Here is an 11,465-nt window from a genome sequence, read left to right on the forward strand (position 1 = left end):
CTTCAGTCGTGGCAATGTATCATTTTAAATCCTATAAATTTAGGTAAAGCAAGACATTTTAAATTGTTCATCAATATATTGTGTCCAAAAGAAGATGTTTCGTACCGACATTACAATTTAGAACAATTAGACCGAAACTATTTCACCAGTTCTATAAAGACTTGCTAAGCTCTGTATATAATTGGTATCGCATGGTGTTTTTGATTTTGTTCCAAATTACTATGATCTAAGTTAGGTGTAGGCATCAGTGAAGACCTCTCTGAATATTTTCAGCAATTATTCCGCCAATTTTCCGATTGCATGTTAATTTAAGTGAAATAAAGCTTATGCGTGAAATCGCTTTTTTAGTATTAATATACAGATCTAAATCAGATGTTTTATAGATCTGTTGAAATGAGGAAAACTGAGACGGTCGCCACTTTACCAGTTTCATTTACGCTTGCCAAGTCCTGCAACTTGTTGAAAATGTATGATCATATTCAAATTTAGTTGCAGAATACTATAATCTAAGCCAGGTCTATGCCAAGAGTGATGGAAGGTCATACATTTTTGTCAGCAAGTGTGTTATAGGCTTGCAAAGTCCTAGAAATTACAGCTTATGCTTGATATCTATTGAATTTTGTTTTTATATCCAAAGATCTACGGCAGGGGTATTTTCCATTAGTTTTTCAATTAAGGATAGTAGGGGTTTCGTACTCCTCTTGGGTTTTCGAATAGAGATTCGGATTAGATTTTCCTGACTAGGGATTTAAGCGGTTCTATAGTAGCTTGGATATGAATATGATGCTTGAGATTATTGTAGCCTCAAATGATCCCTTGATATCAGTTAGTCATTATTATTTTCACGAACTGCAGTCGGGGCAATGTTGTATCATTTTGATTTCTATGAATCTAGGTAATGCAAGGCGTTTTTAAAAAGATCATCAATATATAATGTGTTCAAAAGGAAATGTTATGTACCGAAATTACTATTTAGAAAACTTAGATCGAAACTGTTACACCAGTTCTATAAACACTTGCTAATCTGTGGAAGGTATAGGTTTTGCATGGGGTTGATTGATTTAGTTCGAAATTATTATCATCTAAGTCAGGTGTAGATAGCAGAGAAGAACTCTTATAATATTTTAAGCAATTATTCCGCCAATTTTCCGATTACATATTAATTTAAGTGAAACATAGCTTATGCATGAAATCGCTTTTTTAGTATTAATATACAGATCTAAATCAGATGTTTTTTAGATCTGTTGAAATGTGTAAAACTGAGACAGTCGCCACTTCACCAGATTCATACACGCTTGCCAAGTCCTGCAACTAGTAGAAAATGCATGATCATATTAAATTTAGTTGCAAAGTACTATATTCCAAGCCAGGTGTTTGCCAAGAGCGATGAAACGTCATTCTTTTTGTCAGCAAGTGTGTTATAGGATTGCAAAGTCCTGGAATTTACAGCTAATACTTGATATCTTTTGAATTTTGGTTTTATATCCGAAGATCTACGTCAGGTATATTTTCCATTAGTTTTACATTAAAGGATATTAGACGTTTTGTACTCCTCTTGGGATTTCGAATAGAGATTCGGTTATGGTTTTCCTGACTAGGGATTTAAGCGGTTCTATAGTAGCTTGGATATGAATATGATGCTTGAGATTATTGTAGCTTAAAATGATCTCTTGATATCAGTTAGTCATTATTCTATTCACGAACTGCAGTCGGGGCAATGTTGTATCATTTTGATTTCTATGAATTTAGGTATTGCAAAGCATTTTTAAAAAGATCATCAATATATTGTGTTCATAAAGAGATGTTATGTACCGAAATTACTATTTAGAAAACTTAGATCGAAACTATTACACCAGTTCTATAAACATTTGCTAATCTGTGGAAGGTATAGGTTTTGCATGGCTTTGATTGTTTAAGTTCCAAATTAGTATGATTTAAGTCAGGTGTAGATAGCAGAGAAGAACTCTTATAATATTTTTGCCAATTTTCTGATTGCTTATTTATGTAAGTGAAATAAAGCTTATGCATGAAATCACTTTTTTAGTATCAATATCCAGATCTAAATCAGATGTTTTTTAGATCTCTTCCTAAGTCCTTCAACTTGTAGCAAATGCATGACTATATTTACATTTATTTTCAATATACTAAGATCTAAGTCAGGTGTTTGCCAGCAGTGATTGAGCGTCGTTGTCTTCGTCAGCCACAATTCCACTATTGTGCTAAACGCTTGTGAAATTAGGTTATTCGTTTTTATAACATTAAAGTTATACAATTGTAATTAAATATTAACATTTTACTTCAAACGCTTTTCATTTTGGTGAATAATTACTCATATTGTATTTTGTTTCAAAAACAATCAAATGAAGAGAATATATATGTAAAAAATATTTTCGTTTCAAGCTTTTATTTATTTTTTCACTGATTGTTTTGTATCGACATAAATATGTATAACACTTCCTGAATAATATTTTGGTTTCTGAAACAACGAGGGTTTTTTTCTTTATATATTTTCAGGGAAAAACAAATTTAAATTGCGTTAATACAAGACAGACTCCTATAAAATGGATCGCGTCCTGTGAGACATTTAATTCTCTAGAGATTACTTCTGCCCAGGAAAGGCTGATAATTTAAGTCAAATAACTCATTCCAAGCTTCACGCAATAAATTGGTTATCTGTCAGTTCAAACATAAGTAAAAAATGATTGTCCAGATTTTCGCTAGAGCATTGAATATAATTATGAGCTATCTAAGTATGATAATATAAACTAATGTTACAGATGATGGTATATTATATATAGCAACTATTTATGACGCGAATAGTTGGTGTTAAATCGTTCAATTGCATTGATCCGAGTTTCATTGTCACTATCCATGACACTCCTGCAGGAAAAAAGAAAAAAAATGCTGTAATATATTTATTATACAATTTATTGTTATTATTTATGGGAATTTAATATTTTCTTTTAATTGCTATTCTCCCTAGGCTAGTGAGAAATGTAAGTTTCTCATTCTGCTAACAAGATGTTTGGTTTATTACAAGATTTAGAAAATTGTATGATACGTTTTTTTCAAGCGCATTTTTCACACAACCGTTAATTTATGATGTCCTGAAGGTTGAGTTTATTATGTATTAAATAATCGGACGGTGCATTCTAGCTATTATGCATTAGCCAAATAATTAAATATATAGTAACCTTAAGTTCGAATTGACTGCAAAGGATAACATGCAGCGTTGTGGGGAAGCATTTTTTTTTGTTTCTAGCGCTAAGGCGAACTGTTTGTTTCTAATAATAATAACTATGCCTTTATTTCAGTCACTTAATTTATTTAAAAATTATCACTTTTGTTATGTTTGTATATGAAAGCGTAATAACAAATAGGCTAATGTGTTCAATAATTAAACTGCTTGAAATAACATTATAATGCATAATTATTATTACTGTATTTATATAAAAGTACATCCAGTGAATTTGATGTAAGATCATAATGAAATGTTACTAGCATATAGAGAAACTACCCCTTGGTAGCACCATAATGATATTACTACATCAGAAGATCTCGAGGCCATCCTCTTCTCAGGCAACTCGGAGGATTGTCAGGAATGGAAGGGGAAGCAAGGTTCGAGCCCAGTAGGTTTGGGTGGTTAGGAAGGTTATAATAGAAGGATTCATATATGCTTAGGGCTTGGTCGGTTACATATGAAACATTAAGGTATTTATAGATGATTTTATTTGTGACGAGTATGGAGCATTGAGGATTTTACGAAGGATTTTGGATTGTAAGGACGGGTATGAGGGAAATTCGAAGGTTAGAAAAAAAATTAAGCTTGGATAAAGAAATTTTAAGGTCTTGATAATCCACCGAACGATGTTTGTATTATGAATTAATTCTCATTAAAGTCGACGTATTAGTCTAAACCCGATAAAATAAAACTAACATACAAAAAAAAACCTTTAAAGAAAAAGAGAAAGAGAGACGGTTGATATTCGTTTGTATTTTTTATTTATTAAATTAACAATGGGCTAATTGTTATTTCGTTTAAAATGTATATATTTTTTGTTAAAGAGATTTCGAATCGATACCTACCGGGGAGAAAGAAAATGATTTTTACAAGTGTAATCATATCATGGAAAAGGATAAATTTTGAGTTAGTGGCCACTTTTGACGGGGAAGCAATATTTGTAAAAGCTCCAGAAGGGAATATCGAGACGAGGCGGGGAACCGAAGCTACCATTTCACGAAATTGTTAACTTAACTTCTCTAAGAGATAGGCCCGCTCTAAGAATTTATAGTGGGGGGATAGGAGGAGATGGGGGAGGGGAGGATATCCCATTGGGCTGGATGAGGGCCCTAATATATGTCGGGGTTACCGCCTGTCCGCCGATGATTCCGATTCCTTCCAAGATATCTCTTCAGAACTACTTTCATAGGTAGATCCAGCTGATTTACATCGTCATTCCTAAAATATCATTATTATTAGTGATAATTATGTTTTGAAACATAGAATTATTTGAATCATAGCAAAGAGCAACCGAACTGGAAATAAATCCAAACTAAAAATAAATAAAATATGGGAATTCCGATTGGAAGAAAATTTATATTTTTCATCACTGAAGTACACGCATGCAGAATATATTTTTTAAAAAATACACCGTATTACTTCCACTTACCTATATATAAGCAATGGATACTATCGTGATGGTCAAAACATTCGAACTCTAGTATTTCTTCTGAAGTACACATTTTAATATCCCCTTATTGCAAGTAGACAAGTCTCACAAAATGGTGGATGTGTGCCTGTAGTCCATGGTGTGAAAGGTCGTAAAGGGAAACGGTAGGACAGTTTTTGATTTCAGGATTTAATTTGGACTAGTTATGAGAAGGATATATTGGAATTCCCTATTCTTAGGTGGTTCCGACAATAGGCAAAGGCCCAATTTCTTCCTAGCGATTAGGCGAACCAACGAAAAATTAAAGCTGACAAAATTTGCCATAATGATCTCCTTGAGAGATTGTTGCGTCGTCGCCGTATATGGACCAATAATTGTAATAAGTGAAAGTTTCAAAGGTAAGATAAGACAGTCTCTATCGGAGGGTGGGAGTGGTGGGTCCACGTCGATTACTTTTTTAATCTAATTTTACAATGTAGCTCGTAGATTTTTATTAAGAGTCACCCTTTAAACATCCATTCTGTACACCTCCATCATGCACGACAGTTCTGATCAAGACTTGCAATGTAGGTCGATACTTTGTTAATCAACAAATAGATGAAAATTATTTTTTAATTGTTGTTTTTCTTAACTGCGACCTATAAAATCAGTAAATTTTTATTTAAAACTCTGCTTTACTCGATGTTAGTAAATGTCTTGATTAATTAATTTATTTTAGTGAAGACAATTAATACAATCTGTCAAAAATTGAGGGCATTGATTATTAGTGTTCAACAACACTCATATCACACTCTTCTGTATAACATATACAGAAGTAGAAATAAAGATTTAAAAATAGCAATAACAATACATATATTATATATCTATTCTGTATAACATATACAGAAGTAGAAATAAAGATTTAAAAATAGCAATAACAATAGTACTCAGTAAATAAAAAATTAAATTTAAAATACTAATAATAACGAAATATAGGGGCGCGGTGGCCGCGGGGTAAGGGGTAAGGCTACTAACTCCAAGGACCCGAGTTCAAATCCGGCTGGGCAGAAAATTGTTTTATGTTATACTGTAGCCGTGAGTCAACTCCTGTGGGTTCTTGGAGCCCTCCTGGGGTCCACCCAGCCTCTTAAATTAGGTACCTTTAATTGGGTAAAAATCTGGCGGTCGAGCGTGATTCTGACCAAATCACCTCCTTGCACAACCGTTGGTCTAGTAACAGTACTTCTTTACAAAGTACTGAACCCCTTCATGGGTTGTAGCGGTACAGATTAAATTTTAAATAATAACGAAATATATAAATAAAAGATAATAATAACTTTATTTTTATAAGTAAAAATATGAATGTATACCTATAATATAATAAAATAAAACTAATTAGATAATAAAATAACTTAAGTTCAAGACAAAGAAAATTAACTTTAAGTAACAATAAAATAAAAACACATTCGCAATTATATACAATATTTATATTATGCAGAGGAACCCCGAGCAAAGCCTTGTCTCCCCCATGCCGAAGGTAAGGCAGTGCTTCAAAAGGTCCCAGCCGCGTCACTTATACTGAAGTAAATGTCTAAAAATGCCTACCTCCAATGAAGGAATTTCGAAAGCGATGTGGTAAGGGGAGGTTTTCTCTTATTATTTTTGGTGTTATGATTTCCTTGAAAGACTGTCATATCGACCGATTATCGTTATAAGTGAAGGGGTACAAGATGCTTTATACCCGCCACTTCCGCCCTCCGATAGAGCCTTTCATATCGAACAATTAAAACATTCACTTATAACGAGTATAAGTCGATGTACGACGATTTCACAATCTCTCACAATACCAAAAAAAGTAAAAAGTAATATTCCCTTCCAGCCCCGTCTATGAAATCCAATGATAAGACTCACTTTTATCTTAATTGGAAAACATTTTGAAAGAAAAATCTAATATCAAGCTGCATTGCAAACTTAGCAAAAATAAGGAATCATATTTTCGCTTGATCACATAGCTTCTGAAATACTCAAGCTCTTAAATCCCTTATTTAAAAAAAAAAGTTTTAAATATATATATATTTACTGTATTCATCACTTAACTTTGAATTTGATTCTATTTAGGGATATTTTGTATTTTATTATTTCATGATTTATCAACTATGTAATAGTTAAATTAATTATTTTATTTTAGGCTTAAATTCCTTTACTTACACCTTTACTTTCTAAATCAAGCTAGACTTTACTTTCATAAAAAGTATGTGTTATATATAAGAAGCACATGAAGAAATTTCATATTTAATATTATAAGTGACTACCTGAATTTCATCTTATATATTGGTTTATGGCTTATGTTAAAGGAATAGAATAACGAAAAATATGAAAGTTAACTTTTTTTTTGCTAAATCCCAAAATTTATTATAAATGTTGATATCGCTCAAATATTTGAAAAAAAATATGATGCAATTTTTTTTTTTTTTTCCCAAATTATCGAATTTTGAGCTCGGACATCTCATAAAATATGTGAAGAAGCGAACAAATAAGTATAATCAATTTTGGGAATCATTTTTTTAGCCTTAATTTATACAAGATGGCATAATCACTAGGAAAATTAGATTCAGCTATATAAAGAGGCCGATAATAGTCGGAGTTGAGGTGTCACCTTAGCAACTTGGAGTCTGTTGCGGCACCAGTTCGGGGTGGGTCTACTTTTATTTTGTGGTGGTCGCACGAAATGACAACTTGATCTTCCCACTCTGGTTAAAATAAACTGCTTGCCTTTTAACGCTCTCATATGTCAGAATTGACCATAGGAAGTAAAAAAAAAAAAAAAATGCATCTCCAAAAACTTTTAGGGCCCCCTCCATTCTTTTAACTTCCAACGATTAATGATTTTTAGTAAGTATACCTCCTAACGATTCCAAACAATCAAATGTTGTGATCCTAATTTTTCCCTCTGCTCCCCTTATTTGAACACTCATTGTTTTGATTGCTGTGGGTGTGTGTGTGTGAATAGCCTTGTTCAGAAAGGACAAGTAAAATCAAATTGAAAATATTTATTTTAGATTAATACGCGCCTGGGATGTGAACGCAACAACTTCTTTAAAATCGATTAACTAGAAGATCCACTTTATATTATCGATTTACACTTTGTTTGCCAATTTCTCCTAAACTATACAACGGCTCCAATCTTTTCAATAAAAGCTTACTCTAAAGTATCTTTAAGAATTTTTATTTAATATAATTAGTCATTTCTCATTTTCAACAGTAATATTCAATTGATTATCATACTAAATAACAAACAAATTATTAACTGAAGGAGAAAATAAATGTTTTCATGTTTCCATTCAATTGTAATAACTATAGTCATGACTTTATTGACCGTTGTCATAACAACCATGAAAGCAATAAAACATGGTAATAGCATGTATTTTACCTTACCACTAAATATATATATAGTAAGAGGAAATATTATTTAAATTAAATTTGAAAAAGTTATGTGTTTTAACGTATATTGAGAATTTTCATTACATACAATAAGCCACTCGACTAATCGATTTTAAAAATATCGATTCAGATTCGTTACGCCAAGGTTCTAATGTACCGAAGTAGTATTTAATTAATTCCAGGACGATTAAAACACTTTCTGATGCATAAGAAGTAAATCTCAAGCAATGCCGTATATTTAAGATGTTTTTCGTCGATTGATCTTGTTTTCAATTAGACTTCAGCATGCTTGATTATGATCAGATATAGAAGGCTACACATATAGGCAGATCAGTATGATAATGAAGCACAAGATTATCTATTTTTAAAACTTACATTAAATTAATTTCCTCATTTATTTGCTTTCATGATGCAAGTTTATTTTATACTATTTTTTGTTCTTATATCTCACACTGCAATTTTTAAATACTTATACTTCTATAGCCTGCTAACACACTGAAATGGTAAATTAAATAGTTTTGTTAAATAATTGTAAAATATTATAGTAATCTATTGCTATTATTCAACGAAATTCTATAATGGTTTTACTTTTTTGCCTGTTACAAATCAATATTATGTTCAAAATAAAATATGGTATGTTTTGAATTCCTAGTTCTATCTGGAAATGGTTATTTAAGAATGCAGATTTATAAGGTAAGCCGTGAAATTAAGAAAAATAATTCATTTTTTTTAATTTGTAAATAATAACCTCAGAGGTTTTAGATGCATGCACATTAGTTGAGACAGTTTTAGATATGATTGTTTAAAATTGTGAAATGAAGTTGCTTACCTTTAAACAGAACTTTATTGAAGGATGTAGTTATGATTCGAAGTTCATCATTAGAAGATTCGCCGATCTGAAAAAGAATACAAATTTTAATAATAAATAATACAATACACATATTTACTTTATACACTGTGTATTTTTTTTTTGAGGAGAATAATATGAGGAAGATTAGTATGATGTAGATTAATATGAGGAAGGTTAATATGATGTAGATTAATATGAGGTAGATTAGTACGATGTAGATTAATATGAGGAAGATTAATATGAGGTAGATTAATATGAGGAGGAGATGGTCAATAAAAAACTACAAATAAAGTTAACTTATTTATTTACTATTATTATTTTCTCAATATTTTGTCTCTAAATTAAGGTTATTATCTCGTTTTGTTTTTTCAGCCTTGATGCAGATCTGAAATTTAGGTCGGAGCGTCGGCACAAACAAATATTTTTTGTTTATTTGTATATTTTTCCTAACCGAACCGCCGTCCATCTCCTCCTCACTTGTAATTTTTGTTGGTGGACATCTTATTTTTTCGATCTTATTATCTTGTTTTATCAATCTTACTACTCTAGATGGTCCAAAAAAAGTATGAATTAGATATTTAAATATTACTTTTTATTGAATGTATTAAATATACTAGAATATAATTAAGCCAATATTACAATAAAAATAGAAAATTATTACGGTTGAAAGGACCAGGTATATCTTTAATAATTGTATGATATACCTAAATTTACAACCAACATTAGATTTTTGTTCATTTGAATTCATTTAAAATGAATAACAATTATTTTAATTATTATTTTTAGAAATTAAATTATAAGATTTGTTTAATACGTCTGAATTTAAATGATAATGTAGCATGTATCAAAAGTTATTTGAATATTAGATTTATCTGGTCAGAAAAGTGGAAATAAATTTAAAATATAATAGCTAGCTATAATATAATATAGCAGTAAATATAATAGCTACCTATAATATAATAAAATAAAACTAATTAGATAATAAAATAACTTAAGTTTAAGTCTATAATTCCATCTAGCGCTACACAGTCCATATAAAGACCTAAAATATAGATTTGAACCTCGGGCATATATATTAGGAATTAATTTATGACATTGATGATTACAAGTATTCATTTCTGTAGATAACCCCTATATGATATAATTTAATGTATTACATTTATGTTATACGGTTGTTTCATGCGGCCGTACTCTAATATGAGTATAGTGCTCCAACGTCAACCAACATTAACTTTCAGGTTTTTTAAAAGTGGTAGAAAACAAATCTGCTACGTAAAAAAAAATGAAGTACAAATAATTTATGAATTACTACATTTCAGGGTAGAATTCTGATTTTTTATAGATTGTGAGTCTTAAATACTGAGAATACCAGTCAATATTCTGCTATAATATCGTAATTCTAATGGTAATGGTAATCTTCATAAAATATTATTATATATAGATATCCTGAATTAGTAATATCAAGTGGTTTTTCACAGAAAATTATAAAATGTTTATATTTATAATAACATTAAATCATGTGATCATTTTATTATAATAATCATAAATTAAGGCATTTGAACTTATAATCTATTGATTGACTTGATTAAATATTGATTACTGCATTAACACATTTGTTAATGACAATACTTTTCAATCAAACAGTAGTAATTTTCCATTATCGACATTATTAATTTAAAAATGAAATCCTAATCGTTCTGTCAACAAATTATGAAAACCATACTTTCGAATGACAATTACATTTGTTATTTATTGCATAATATAAGGATTTTTAATTAGGTTTATGAATATGTCTGGTTCTTTTTATATCATTCTAGCTTTGCGAGTAAGATTACCCAACGATTTTAAATATTTCAGGTATTTGTAATAATATCATTATTATCATGATGTACACAACAACCGTCTTACATATGTTTTTTTGTATCATAGTAAGCTTGTTGTTGTGTAAATCACTTTCTGTACCATCTGCAGCATCACTTGTTCTTCACGAGGTAGACCGTATAAGACATAAAAAAGGAAGAGAGTTACATCTAATTTTGAACAATATCAGGGTCATTATTATTTTTGAATTAAAAAAATGTTTTATATATTTTCGAACTTAAATTTTGAAATAAATCACTGCTTTGGATAAAGCCTGAATAGTGGGACTTCTGACAAACAGAAACATTTTGGTTTTATTTTGAAATGAAAGGGTTGCAAAGATATAAAGAGACATTGGGTTCTTTATCTACTGGTCTTTTTATAGACTATTTCAAACAAACAAGAGTTGTCAAAAAATAACCTCATTCTGCGGTGAAATATTTGTAATATGCAAAAAGATAAATAAAATATTTTTATTTTTTTCTTTGACAGAATTTGTCAATATTCAAACAAATCAGCAAAAGAAATAGAAGTTTAAGATAATAAAATGCTTTCCAATTTAATCACTAAAAGATCTATATTTTGTAATAATAAATAGATTACTATATAATATAATCTAATTAACGATAAGTCTAATCACCTGGTGTGGATGTTTTAAAAAAACA

The sequence above is a fragment of the Halyomorpha halys genome, unplaced genomic scaffold (assembly GCF_000696795.3).
Source record: "Halyomorpha halys isolate HHAL.00 unplaced genomic scaffold, Hhal_1.1 Scaffold224.1, whole genome shotgun sequence".
Lineage (NCBI taxonomy): Eukaryota > Metazoa > Arthropoda > Insecta > Hemiptera > Pentatomidae > Halyomorpha > Halyomorpha halys.